The sequence below is a fragment of the Lepus europaeus genome, chromosome 14, assembly GCF_033115175.1.
Source record: "Lepus europaeus isolate LE1 chromosome 14, mLepTim1.pri, whole genome shotgun sequence".
NCBI lineage: Eukaryota > Metazoa > Chordata > Mammalia > Lagomorpha > Leporidae > Lepus > Lepus europaeus.
In genome coordinates this window covers 97,298,667-97,311,269 of record NC_084840.1, presented here as the reverse complement: position 1 = coordinate 97,311,269, position 12,603 = coordinate 97,298,667, and the positions used below count along the sequence as shown (strand labels likewise).

Below are 12,603 nucleotides of genomic sequence, written 5' to 3'. Positions count from 1 at the left end.
GAAACCAGACAAACGGCAGCCGGAGACCTCCTACGAAACAACGGAGCACGCTCCTCACAAGCGTGGAGGTCCTGAAGAAGGAAAAGAAACTGTTAGGACAGACGCCACGTCTGACCCTGGCCTGAATCCGGACACAGACAGAGGTCATCGGTGGAGAGCTGGAGAAATGCGGTCTGGGACCGGCGTGAGCCTCCTGCGTCACGTCACCCCGCACGGAGCTGCTAACGCTAGGAGCAGCCCGCTGAGGGGCAAGCCTGAGCTCTCTACCTTGGAAACTGAAGCTTACAATGTCGTCAAATTAAAAAAAAAAGGACTGTAAGTACCCTGTGCTTTCTTTTCTTCAGCTGACTTCAAGTGAATAACCAAGAAATATTTCCCACATCCACTGAAAAGCTACCTGCACTGGCAGGCTGAAGTCACGGGACTGAGACGCCTGATAAACGCTACTGCGCAGGCCAAACCTCTACCAGGGGCTGCAGATTTGCCTTCAAGAAGCTCACAGCTGATAAGAGAAAGAAACATCACAGTCAACCTGAGCAGTGAAAATCCTGACACACGCAATTAGGCCACATGCAATGACTGCCAGCAGTGACCCCGTACCACCACACAATGCTATGAGTATGTAAGAGAAACTCCTCTGGATACAGCAGTGCGCGAACAGCCTACGGAGCTGAACACTGCACACATTTTACACGGCAGTCTGTGTGAGTGTGGGGTAACTGTGTCTACTGCTTCAGGAAGCACCATCAGGCATTTCCTATCCGACTACTTCTCCGACTCAGAAACCAGCTGCTTGCTCTACTCTCAGAGTAAAAGAAATAACAAAATCAAACTGAACTAAGCATTTCTTGAATCGAGAACAATCTCAAAAAACAGGTGGGTCAATTTACATACTAAGTATCTGACCAGGACTAGTGTTGTGGCACAGCAGGTTGAGCCACCACGTGCAGCGTCAGCATCCCATGTAAGCGCTGGTTCGAGTCCTGGCTGCTGCACTTCTGATCCAGCTCCCTGCTAATGCACCTGGGAGAGCAGCAGAAGACGGCCCAAGTGGGAGACCCACATGGAGCTCCAGGCTCCTGTCTTCTGCCAGGTCCAGCCACAGCCTTTGAGGCCGTTTGGGGAGTTGAATCGGCCGATGGAAGTTCGCTCTGTCTCCCCCTCTCTAACTCTCCCTTGCAAATAAACAGACAAAAATAAAACTTATATATATGTGTGTATATAAAAAGAAGTACCTGGCTAAAGATAGCTAATCAAAGTTAAAATGTCAACCAATACAGAAGGATTATAAACTCAGCAGGAAACACAACATCAGTGTTTTTACTTCTTCAATACTAAAGCAACTTAGAGAAAACAGAGACTCCAAAAAAAGACAGGGGTCCATCACACGCCAAAGTCCTTGCAAAGCTTTCATAGCCTGGAGACACCACTCGCTGTCTCAGAACTCCTGAGGACCAGCGGAACCACACGGTTAACAGCACCAGTAGGGCTTCCCAAGGACAAGCCGCACACAAAGCAGTGCCCCGAGGCGAGTCCACCGCCGGCCACAGCCGGCCACGGCCACACAAACGACTCCCATCTGCAGTGGAACAGGCACAGCACTGTTCAGGCCCCAGCCCAGCAGACACGCGGGCCACCCTGCTGACAGGAGCCTTCAGTCACACACCCAAGTCTCAGGGACGTGCTGTCCGACCCAGCGTGACAGTCCCAATTTCTGCTTTTTCGCAGCAGGTAACACTAGCCCGTCTTGCACACTCATTAGGTTAGGATTTAAGGGATGTCATCAATTTACAGAAACTTAACTGAACAGTCCGGACACAGAACACTGCTCTTCATCACCACATTCCAAGACATACGGGGCCTCGGCGGGTAAGGGGGACACGGCGGGTAAGGCGGAACACGGCAGGCAGAAGCAGTGCAAACTTTGGTAAAAGTCCCCCGAAAGGAAACAGCTCCCCAGATAACTGCCATCTGCACTCCCAAGCTCCCAGAAGGTGTCCTGCCAGTATCCCGTGGTCCTTTCCTTTCCTCAGCCCTTCGGCTAGGCTCACCCCATCTCATGAGTTTTAAATACTAGTTAGTATTCCAGAAGGCCACCGGGTGTCAAAGCACGTGACACAGGGGCCAGTAATACACGCACTACTTGCTTACAGGTGCACAAAATATATCTTTGGAAGGATATCCAAGAAACAGCCAACACTGACCAGCTCCAAGGAAAACTGACTGACGGGGACAAGTGGAGGCAGAGTTTAACTCTATAGACGCTTGTGGACATTTTACATTTTCGGCTACAAGAATACAGCTTTTATTCAAAAGAGAAGCACTCCCACAGGCACATGCTGATGGCTCTGCCCCCACCCTGCTCTCTCCAGGAGCTACAGGTCTGTCTCTCACTACTGGATGCACACTGCCTGGTCTGCAGCTGGTGCCTGAACTTCCGCGGGATGAGTTAGACTCCAACTGCCCACTTCTCACCTCCACCTGCACAGCTAGGCCCACGCCAGCACAGTCGCTCCAACTCCATCCCACCTAACAAGCGGCTTCCCTCGGCTCTTCCCCATCCCAGCATCCCCATCTTTCTGTTGAAGCCAAAGACCTGGAAACCACCTCTGTCCCCACCAGACCCTCCTGCAAACCGCAAGTCCAATGCATCTTTACAGCCAATCTGGGAACCTTTTCCTAGTCTCTCAACACTCCCCGACCACGCCCTTCCCACTGCTTCTCTTCCCTTCTCCAATCTCCCGTCAGCCTAGCTTTTTAAAAAGTTCTGGGGCCAGCGCTGTGGCTCAGCGGGTTAAGCAGCCCCTTGCAAGGCCGACATCCCATATGAGCGCTGCTGGTTCGTGTCCTGGGAGGCAGCGGATGATGGTCCAAGTGCTTGGGCCCCTGCCACCCACGTGGGAGACCTGGGTGGGGTTCCGCGCTCCCAGCTTTGGCCTGGCCCAGCCCTGGCTATGCGGCCATTTGGGGAGTGAATTAGCAGAGGGAAGATCTCTCTCAGTAACTCTTGCTTTCAAATAAGTTAGTAAAATTTTTTTAAGATTTATTTATTTATTTGAAAGAGCTTCAGAGAGAAAGAGAGAGAGCTTCTATCAACTGGTTCACTCTCCAATTGGCCACAACACCGGAGCTGTGCCAATCTGAAGCCAGGAGCTTCTTCCAGGTCTCCCACGTGGGTGCAGGGGCCCAAGCACTTGGGCCATCTTCTACTGCTTTCCCAGGCCATAGCAGAGAGCTGGATCAGAATGGAGCAGCCAGGACTTGAACCGGCACCGTGTGGGATACCAGCACTGTAGGCCGGCAGCTTTGCTAGCCCCAAATCAGTAAATCTTTAAAAGTAGAAACAAAAAGTTTCAACAGCTTTAACAATAAAAGCCAAACTCCTTCTGACAGTGAGATAAGGACTCACATGACCTGGCCCCTGGCTATGACCTAGACATTTTTATTCATTTGTTTGAAATGCAGAGTGAGAGACAGAGATGGAGGGAGAGAGGGAGGGAGGGGGAGAGAGGGAGAGAGAATCTTCCAAGGGCTAGTTGGTTCACTTCCCCAATGGCCACAACAGGCAGGGCTGGGCCAGGCCACAGCCAGGAGTCAGGAACTCCATCCCGGCCTCCCACGTGGGTGCAGGGAGCTAAGCACTTGGGCCCTTCACCGCTGCTTTGCCAGGCGTCAGCGGCAGGGAGCTGGATCACAAGTGGAGCAGCCGGCACCCAAATCGGTGTCCACTGCTGAGGCTCCCACGGGGGCCACCGGCCCGGAGCGGTTTCCAGGGCCACTCCTCCCTCGGAGCACAGAGGGGCGGCTGCGAGGGCCTTCTCAGGCCGGGTCAGACGTCCCCTTAGCCAGGCCTCCGCGCTGCCCGGCGGCTGCCACCACTCCTGGGGCTGCCCTTAGGCCAGGAGGCCGCACACCTCACGCCCGCAGCCTGCGGCAGACCCCCACCGTGCTCGTCGCCCAGCAGCCACTAACCCGACGTTCGTTACCTGGTACTGAAGGCAAAAGTCACTTCAAAGAAGGTCCAAGACGTTTGGTTAGCGACCCACTGGCAAGGATAAGAAAAACAAACGTGTATATATATATACAGAGAGAGAGGGGTCCAGTCTACTCCCACCAATAAAACAATGAGAGTGACCAGAGCCTGCAGCCCGGTGTCCCGGTGCCTGTGAACCCCAAATACTCAGAAAAGGTGTTTCCCACAAACCATGGGCACGCACGGCACAGACGTGTTGCCAGCAAGAAGCAGCATCGAGAAGGGAGACGTGGGGGGCCTCGGAGCCCGGGGTGACCGGCGACTGCACCCCCGGGGGGGGGGGGGGCCCGAGCCCTGGAGGGGGCGGCGGAGCCGAGGCAGAACCGCTCGTGTCCGCGCCCTCAGGAGCGCCCCGCGGCCTTCAGGCTGCGCACCCGGGGGCGCCCGCGCCCCTCACCCGCGCCCCCGCCGGGGCGAGCAGCAGGTGCCGCTCCCCAGGCCCCGGCCCAGGCGCCCCCCGCAGCCGCCGGCCTCCCGCGGCCGCCGCGGAGGCCCCGCCACGGCCAGGCCGCCCCCTCCCCAGCCGCCGCCGCCGCCCGCTACCGGCAGGGGCGTCCCGGCGCCGGCGGCCCCCGGGTGCGCTCGCCGGCCGGACGCAGCCCCGGCGGGGACGCGGGCGGCGGCGGCGGCTGTCAGCGCGCGCCCCCCGCTCACCGCGCGGCCATCGCTGGGCGCCCGGCCGCCGCCACCGGCGCCCGACGGCGGGGGTGGGGAGCCCGGGAGCCCGCGCGCCGCCGCTCACCTGCCGCCGCGGCCGGGAAACGCAGCGAAGCCCGAGGCCGCCGCCGCTGCCGGGCGGGCCGGGGGCGGTGCGGGGAAGGCCGGGCCGGCGGCGGGAGCGGCGGATCGCGCGGCCTGCGGGGCGCCCGGCTTCGCCCCCTGCACACACACACACTCACGCCCTGCGGCCGCCTCCTTCCGCTGCTCCCGAACCCCCCTCGCGGGAGCGATGGTACGGCCCGCGGTACGGCAAGCGCGGGGGGCCAGCCCGGCGCGGGCGCGAAGGCCGCGGAGCGCGAGCTGCGGCGTGCGGGCCGCGGGAGCCGCGCGGGGCGGGCCCGCGCGTGTTTTCCTCGCACGCGGCCTGCACGCCGCCCCTGCCCGCGGTCACCGGCCCCAGCCCCGCCGGGCCCGCTCCCGGCACCCCGACAGCGCGGGCGCCTCCGCCCGCGACTCCTCCACGCAGGGCCGCGCGGGGACAGAAGTCGCCGGCGGCCCCCACGCGCGGGACGGACCTGCGCCCGGCGCTCCCGGCCCTGCCCTGGGCGCCCCGGGAGCCGCCGCGGTGGGCGGGACGCCGGAGCCTGTCGTGCTCACTCTGCCTCCCTCTTTTTTTTTTTTTAATAAAAAATAAGATTTATTTGGGAAGCAGCGTGACAGAGAGAGGTCTCCCATGTGCTGGTTCACCCCCCACATGGCCCCAACGGCCGGAGCTGGACCAGGCTGAAGCCAGGGGCCAGGAGCTCCTTCCGGGTCTCCCACGCAGGTGCAGGGGCCCAAGGACCTGGGCCACTGGGGAGTGAACCAGCAGGTGGAAGACCTGTCTGTCTGTCTGTCTCTGTCTGTCTGTCCCTCTCTCTCTCTCTCTGTCTCCCCCCCCCGCCCCGTCTCCCTGTCTCCTCCTTCCTCTTCCTCTCTGTCTCTCTGTCTCTCTGTCTCTCTGTCTCTCTCTCTCTCTGTCCCCCCCCCCCCCCCCCCGTCTCCCTGTCTCCTCCTTCCTCTGTCTGTCTCTGTCTGTCTGTCTCTCTGTCCCCCCCGCCCCGTCTCCCTGTCTCCTCCTTCCTCTGTCTGTCTCTCTGTCTGTCTGTCTCTCTGTCCCCCCCGCCCCGTCTCCCTGTCTCCTCCTTCCTCTGTCTGTCTCTGTCTGTCTGTCTCTCTGTCCCCCCCGCCCCGTCTCCCTGTCTCCTCCTTCCTCTATCTTCCTCTCTGTCTGTCTCTGTTTGTCTGTCTGTCCCTCTCTCTGTCTCTCTCTGTGTCTGTCTGTCTCTCTGTCTGTCCCCCCCCCCCCCCGTCTCCCTGTCTCCTCCTTCCTCTATCTTCCTCTCTGTCTCTGTTTGTCTGTCTGTCCCTCTCTCTGTCTCTCTCTGTGTCTGTCTGGCTCTCTGTCTGTCCCCCTCTCTCTCTGTCCCCCCCCCCGTCTCCCTGTCTCCTCCTTCCTCTGTCTTCCTCTCTCTGTCTCTGTCTGTCTGTCTCTCTGTCCCCCCCCCCCCCGGTCTCCCTGTCTCCTCCTTCCTCTGTCTGTCTCTCTGTCTGTCCCTCTCTCTCTCTGTCCCCCCCCCCCGTCTCCCTGTCTCCTCCTTCCTCTGTCTTCCTCTCTCTGTCTCTCTGTCCCTCTCTGTCTGTCTGTCCCTCTCTCTCTCTGCCCCCCCCATCTCCCTGTCTCCTCCTTCCTCTGTCTTCCTCTCTGTCTCTCTATCTCTGTCTCTCTCTGTCTGTCCCGCCCCCCCCCCGTCTCCCTGTCTCCTCCTTCCTCTATCTTCCTCTCTGTCTGTCTGTCTCTCTGTCTCTCTCTGTGTCTGTCTGTCTCTCTGTCTGTCCCTCTCTCTCTCTGCCCCCCCCGTCTCCCTGTCTCCTCCTTCCTCTATCTTCCTCTCTGTCTGTCTGTCTGTCCCTCTCTCTGTCTCTCTCTGTGTCTGTCTGTCCCTCTCTGTCTGTCTGTCCCCCCCCCCGTCTCCCTGTCTCCTCCTTCCTCTGTCTGTCTCTCTGTCTGTCCCTTTCTCTCTCTGTCCCCCCTCCCGTCTCCCTGTCTCCTCCTTCCTCTGTCTTCCTCTCTCTGTCTCTCTGTCTCTGTCTGTCTGTTTCTCTGTCTGTCCCTCTCTCTCTCTGCCCACCCCCCGTCTCCCTGTCTCCTCCTTCCTCTGTCTTCCTCTCTCTCCCTGTTAACTCTTTCAGATAAATAATCCATTTTTCCAAAGCAGCATCCTTGACCATGTAGTAACGTAAGCGTGGACCCTCCAGTGCCCCCTTCCTAGAGCTGTGCTGAGGACAGAGGCTGTGGGCGCCTCTGCCGCCTGCCCAGGGCCGCGTGTGCTGAGGGGACTCCCGCCCCCCCCCCCCCCGCCAGCAGAAACTGCTGCTTCCTTATGGGTGGCCCTTCTCACTGGAGACGCACGAACGTCACCGGACGTGGGAGTGTGCGGCTGTGTCCCCCAGTGACGGCGGCCAGGCTGGGGTGTCACACAGACAGCTCTCGGGTTCCTCGCCGGTGACAAAGTCCAGCTCTCGAGTGAATTCGCGATGTTGGGAAACCGTGTCCTCTGTGGGTTTGACGGCGTCCGTGAGGAGTCTGTCGGGCTAAGAACACATGTGCCGACGTTTGAACGTTGTGTGATGAAATACGAGCCCTGTCGAAGGGCTGCACGACTCGGTGCACCGGTGTTTTCCAAGCAACCAGGCAGGAGGTGACCAATTCAAACATCGCTGGCTAGCAGATGGACCACCGGGCCAGCGTTGTGGCACAGCAGGTAAGCTGCTGCCAGCAACACCAGCGTCCTGTGCGAGTCCCTGCTTCCGATCCGGCTCCCTGCTCATGCACCTGGGAAAGCAGTGGACGATGGCCCAAGTGCTTGGGCCCCTGCACCCACATGGGAGACCTGGATGGAGTTCCAGGCCCCCAGGCCCAGCCGTTGTGGCCATTTGGGGAGTGAACCAGTGGGTGGAAAGATATTTCTCCCTCTGTCTCTCCTTCTCTTTGCAACCCTGTTTTTCAAGTAAAGAAATAAATCTTAAAAAAAAAGAGAGAGAGAGAGAGAGAGAGAGAGAGACCAATGAATGGATATACGAGGGTACTTCAGAAAATTTGTGGAAAAAATAAATTTCTTGTGGTGCAAAATTTTTTGAGATCTGTATGTATGTATTTTCCATAAATTTGGTTTTTTGTTTTGCTTTGTTTTGACAGGCAGAGTGGATAGTGAGAGAGAGAGAGAGAGAGAGAAAGGTCTTCCTTTTTGCTGTTGGTTCACCCTCCAGTGGCCGCTGCGGCCGGCGCATCTCGCTGATCCGAAGCCAGGAGCCAGGTGCTTCTCCTGGTCTCCCATGGGGTGCAGGGCCCAAGCACTTGGGCCATCCTCCACTGCCTTCCCGGGCCACAGCAGAGAGCTGGCCTGGAAGAGGGGCAACCGGGATAGAATCCGGCGCCCCAACCGGGACTAGAACCCGGTGTGCCGGTGCCGCAAGGCGGAGGATTAGCCTGTTAAGCCACGGCGCCGGCCCATAAATTTGTTTTTAAATATTGATTTATTTGTTTGACAGAGTTACGGGGCAGGAGGGGATCTTCCATCTGCTGGTTCACTGTTGCAACAGCCTAAACTCCGCCAGTCTGAAGCCAGGAGCCAGGAGCTTCTTCTGGGTCTCCCACGTGGGTGCAGGGGCCCAAGCACTTGGGCCATCTTCTGCTGCTTTCCCAGGCCATAGCAGAAGCAGAGAGCTGGATGGGAAGTGGAGCAGCTGGGACTCCAACCAGTGCCCGTACGGGTGCTGGAGCCGCAGGGAGCGGCTTTGCTCAGAACACCGAGCACTGGCCCCTGCCCTGAACTTTTTGATGACTCCTTGTATATGTGCATTTATAGGCACACATAAATTAATAAAACTAACAAATACAAAATAACAGTTCATTAATAGGGCTTCACATGCATGACTGCGACTGACATAGAAACTACCACCTGTTGTGTTTCACCGTAGCATCAAAAAAGAATACCCATAGTTATTCAAAAAACAAATTCTCCCTCTAAGTCCTGAGTTTCTTCATATGCTTCAGATATTTACTGATATGACTTGCAAAAATGTGAGCCCAGGGCCATTCTTCTCACTGAGTTGTTTTAATTGGGGCAGCCATTAGACACCACTTGAGACACCTACATCCTGTATCCCGGTGCCGGGTTCAAGTCTCCGCTCCGCTCCGAGTCCCACTTCCTGCTGATGTGTGATAAGAAAGCTAGTGATGGCTCGAGTGACTGCGTCCCTGCCACTCAGGTGGAGACCAGGATTGATTTCCGGGCTCCTGGCTTCAGCCTGGCCCAGCCCTAGGTGCTGCAGGCATTTGGGGAATGAACCAGCAACTGGAAGATCTCTGTCCCTTTCTGCCTCTCTCGGCCTTGCAAATATATATATATATATATAAAATTTGCAACATGTAAATTTTTGTAAAAGCATACGATGTATAGTTTAAATATTTTGGTGTATTTTTTAAGCTAAGACTCATTAATATTCTCTCTCTCTCTTCCGGTGGACCCTGGCGTGGCGGTTCAGATGCCTGTATCCTGTGGGAGTTCCTGGGATCCATGTCCTGCTCTGGCTGCTGAGTCACTCTGGGAGGTGGCCCGGGAGAGCTCAAGTAGTTGGGTTCCTGCCACACAGGTAGGAGATCTGGGTGGAGCTCTAGGCGTAGGAGCTCTGTTTCTCTTTGAAGCTCCTGGCACAGTGACTACAGATGGGTATACAGGAGCCCTTGGAGGGCAGTCACTGTTCAGTGGGGAGTGGCGGGGAGACCTAGCGTCTGAGAAAGCTGCTCTGACTCGAGAGCGCCCCCTGTCTTCCTGTGCACCTCTTAGTCTCGGATGGAGCCAGGAGCAGCCAGGGGAAGCCAAGGATCCCCAGCTACAACACCCCAGAGGTCTCCCCACCCTTAGCTCACCCAGACTGTGTGCCACGGGAATGAGAATTCTAGAAAGGTCGGAAGCAGCCAAGCCCTTACAATTCAGTGGAAATTACTTCTTCCTTTCAGAAAAAAACAATCCTTTCTGACAGACCCTTTAAGCCACTACTTATAGCAGTAGTTAGACCGAGGGGCCAGCTCTGTGGTGTAGTAGGTTAGGCCATTGCCTGCAGTGCCAGCATCCCATATAGGTGCCAGTTTGAATCCCGGCTGCTCCTCTACCGATCCAGCTCTCTGCTGTGGCCTGGGAAAGCAGTGGAAGATGGCCCAAGTCCTTGGGCCCCTGCACCCTTGTTGGAGACCCAGAAGAAGCTCCTGGCTGCTGGCTTCACACTGGCCCAGCTCTGAGTGTTGTGGCCAACTGAGCAGTGAACCAGTGGATGGAAGACTTCTCCATCTTTGTCTCCTTCTCTTTCTGTAACTCTGCCTTTCAAATAAAATAAATAAATCTTAATTTTAAAAAGTTAGACCTAACCTCATCACCACGCCGAAATCCTGATTCACCTATAAACCCTTTCTTTGTTTGGCTTTTTAGCAAACACTATATGTAAAAAATGTGTTTTGGCCTTGTATAATTTTTTTTTTTTTTTGACAGGCGGAGTTAGACAGTGAGAGAAAGAGAGAGAAAGGTCTTCCTTCCATTGGTTCACCCCACAAATGGCTGCTATGGCCAGCGCGCGCAACGCTGATCCGAAGCCAGGAGCCAGGTGCTCCTCCTGGTCTCCCATGGGGTGCAGGGCCCAAGCACCTGGGCCATCCTCCACTGACCTCCCTGGCCACAGCAGAGAGCTGGCCTGGAAGAGAGGCAACCGGGACAGAACCAGCGCCCCAACTGGGACTAGAACCCGGTGTGCCGGCGCCGCAAGGCGGAGGATTAGCCTAGTGAGCTGCAGTGCCAGCCCAGCCTTGTATAATATTTATTGAACTCCTATAATTTCTTCTAATTTCAGAAAGTAATGCCAGTGTTAGGGGAACAGATCACCATGTTTAGACTGAGCATTTCTCTTCAAGGTATTGTCCATGACCCCAATTAATTTTTTAATTGCATTTATTGTATACTACATGATTTTTAAAAAAATATTCATTTTACTTATTTGAAAGGCAGAATTACAGAGAGGGGGGAGGGAGAGAAAGAGAGTGGGTGAGAGACACAGAGAGAGATCTTCTACCTGCTGGTTCACTCCCCAAACGGCCACAGTGGCCATGGCTGTGTTGGGCTGAAGCCAGGAGCCTGGAGCTCCATCTAGGCCTCCCACATAGGTGGTAGATACACAGGACTTGAGCCATCACCAGCTGCTTCGCAGAGTGTGCGTACAGAGGGAGCTGGAATCGGGAGGGGAGCCGTGACTCAAACCAGGCACGCTGGGTCTGGGATGTGGTGCCCCCAGCGAGGGCAACACTAAAATGCTCCTCCCGTATCTTCTTTAACAAGAGGAGATTGCCTGTGGATCCTTTGTATTTCTTTGCACTCACAGTTGCACAGGTAATTTGGCAAGATCAGAGCTGGGTTGACAGAGCTGCTTTTAAGGGACAAACCACACCTTCCATTGTTTGAGACAGATGACACAATGATGATTTCACGGAACCGGAGCTAGAGGAGAAATCTGAGAACAGGCGAGATGAATCACACGGGTATGTGAAGGACGGGAAGGGGCGTTTTTCTGGCGTGTTTCGTTAAAACCGTGTCATACGAAGAGTAAGACGTGACTCTCAAGCCCCCGGGGCAGGTGACCACAGACAAGATGGAAGAACTCACGACTTGATGAGGATCAGTCACGTGGGCCGTCCCGCGAGCGGAGACAGAGCAGGGCAGGCCGAGCGTGGCGGGGTGCAGGCAGCTAAGCAATGGTAAGTGGGCGGAAAGACAGTTTCTAGGCCTTCATGGTGGTCGATCCACATGGAAAGCAGTCAGTCAGTCGATGCTGTTCACTTGGGCTGCGCGGTGCCAAGTGCTGGGGCGTGCACAGCGTCATTGTTAGAAACAGCAGGTGCTGTGGTGAAGCCACAGCTTGGAAAACCCACATCCCAGAGCGAAAGGCCGGTTCAAGTCCTGGCTTCTCCACTTCCCATCCCTCTCCCTGCCAAAGCGCCTGGGAAGGTGGCAGGTGATGACACAAGTACTTGGGCCCCTGCCACACACATGGGAGATCCAGATGGAGTTCCTGGCTCCTGGCTTTGGCCTAGCCCAGCCCTGGCTGTTGTAGGCATTTGGGGAGTAAACAAATCAGTCTCTCTCTGTTACTCTGCCTTTCAAATAAATAAATAAATAACCAAACAAATAAATAAAACTCAGAAATAAATGAGCTCTGCAAGATTGTGCAGAGTTGTACAATAACAGGCTCACGGACAGGGAGGTTAGGAGCCTTGGCCCGGTACTGACGCCTTTTCAACAAATAGAGTGTGTGAGTCAAGTGAGTCAAAAAAAGAAAGAAAAAAACTGACCCTCATTAACCTTATGGTATGCTTGACCGGGCATCTGTAGGGAAGCAAAGGAGAGGAATACGTTGTAGAGTTGTTTAACAGAGTTCGATAAAATATTCATGTACAACACCAGCTTTCCCCAAAAAGCTTTCAACATCTCACTTCCAGAAAGGTGTCTTGCTGTTGAGACACACAGAGAGAGAGAGAGAGGCCAGCTCTCTGCTATGGCCTGGGAAGGCAGTGGAGGATGGCCCAAGTGCTTGGGCCCTGCACCCCATGGGAGACCAGGAGAAGCACTTGGCTCCAAGCTTTGGATCAGCGTGATGCGCCGGCCACAGCGGCCATTGGAGGGTGAACCAACGGCAAAAAGGAAGACCTTTCTCTCTGTCTCTCTCTCTCTCACTATCCACTGTGCCTGTCCAAAAAAAAAAAAAAAAAAAAAAAAAGAAAGAGAGAAAAAAGAAGTTAGAGTCCGTGCCACACGCTCAGTAGAAAT

At 55.8% G+C, this 12,603-nt stretch overlaps 1 protein-coding gene across 4 annotated transcripts in view; it reads right to left on the bottom strand.

The window, feature by feature from the left end:
• The window catches only part of CUL2 (cullin 2), a 91,072-nt gene extending 86,209 nt beyond the window's left edge, over positions 1 to 4,863 (bottom strand). The window contains exons 1-2 of one of the 4 annotated variants that reach the window (XM_062211201.1): positions 4,776 to 4,794; positions 3,987 to 4,045 (exon numbers count right to left, since the gene is read on the bottom strand). The gene's annotated coding sequence lies outside the window, so the exon portion shown is untranslated. Of the gene's footprint in view, positions 1 to 3,986; positions 4,046 to 4,204; positions 4,278 to 4,687; positions 4,709 to 4,775 lie in introns of those variants that run through there. The other 3 variants (XM_062211199.1, XM_062211200.1, XM_062211202.1) reach the window with 3 other exon arrangements.
• Between the last annotated feature and the right edge of the window lie 7,740 nt (positions 4,864 to 12,603).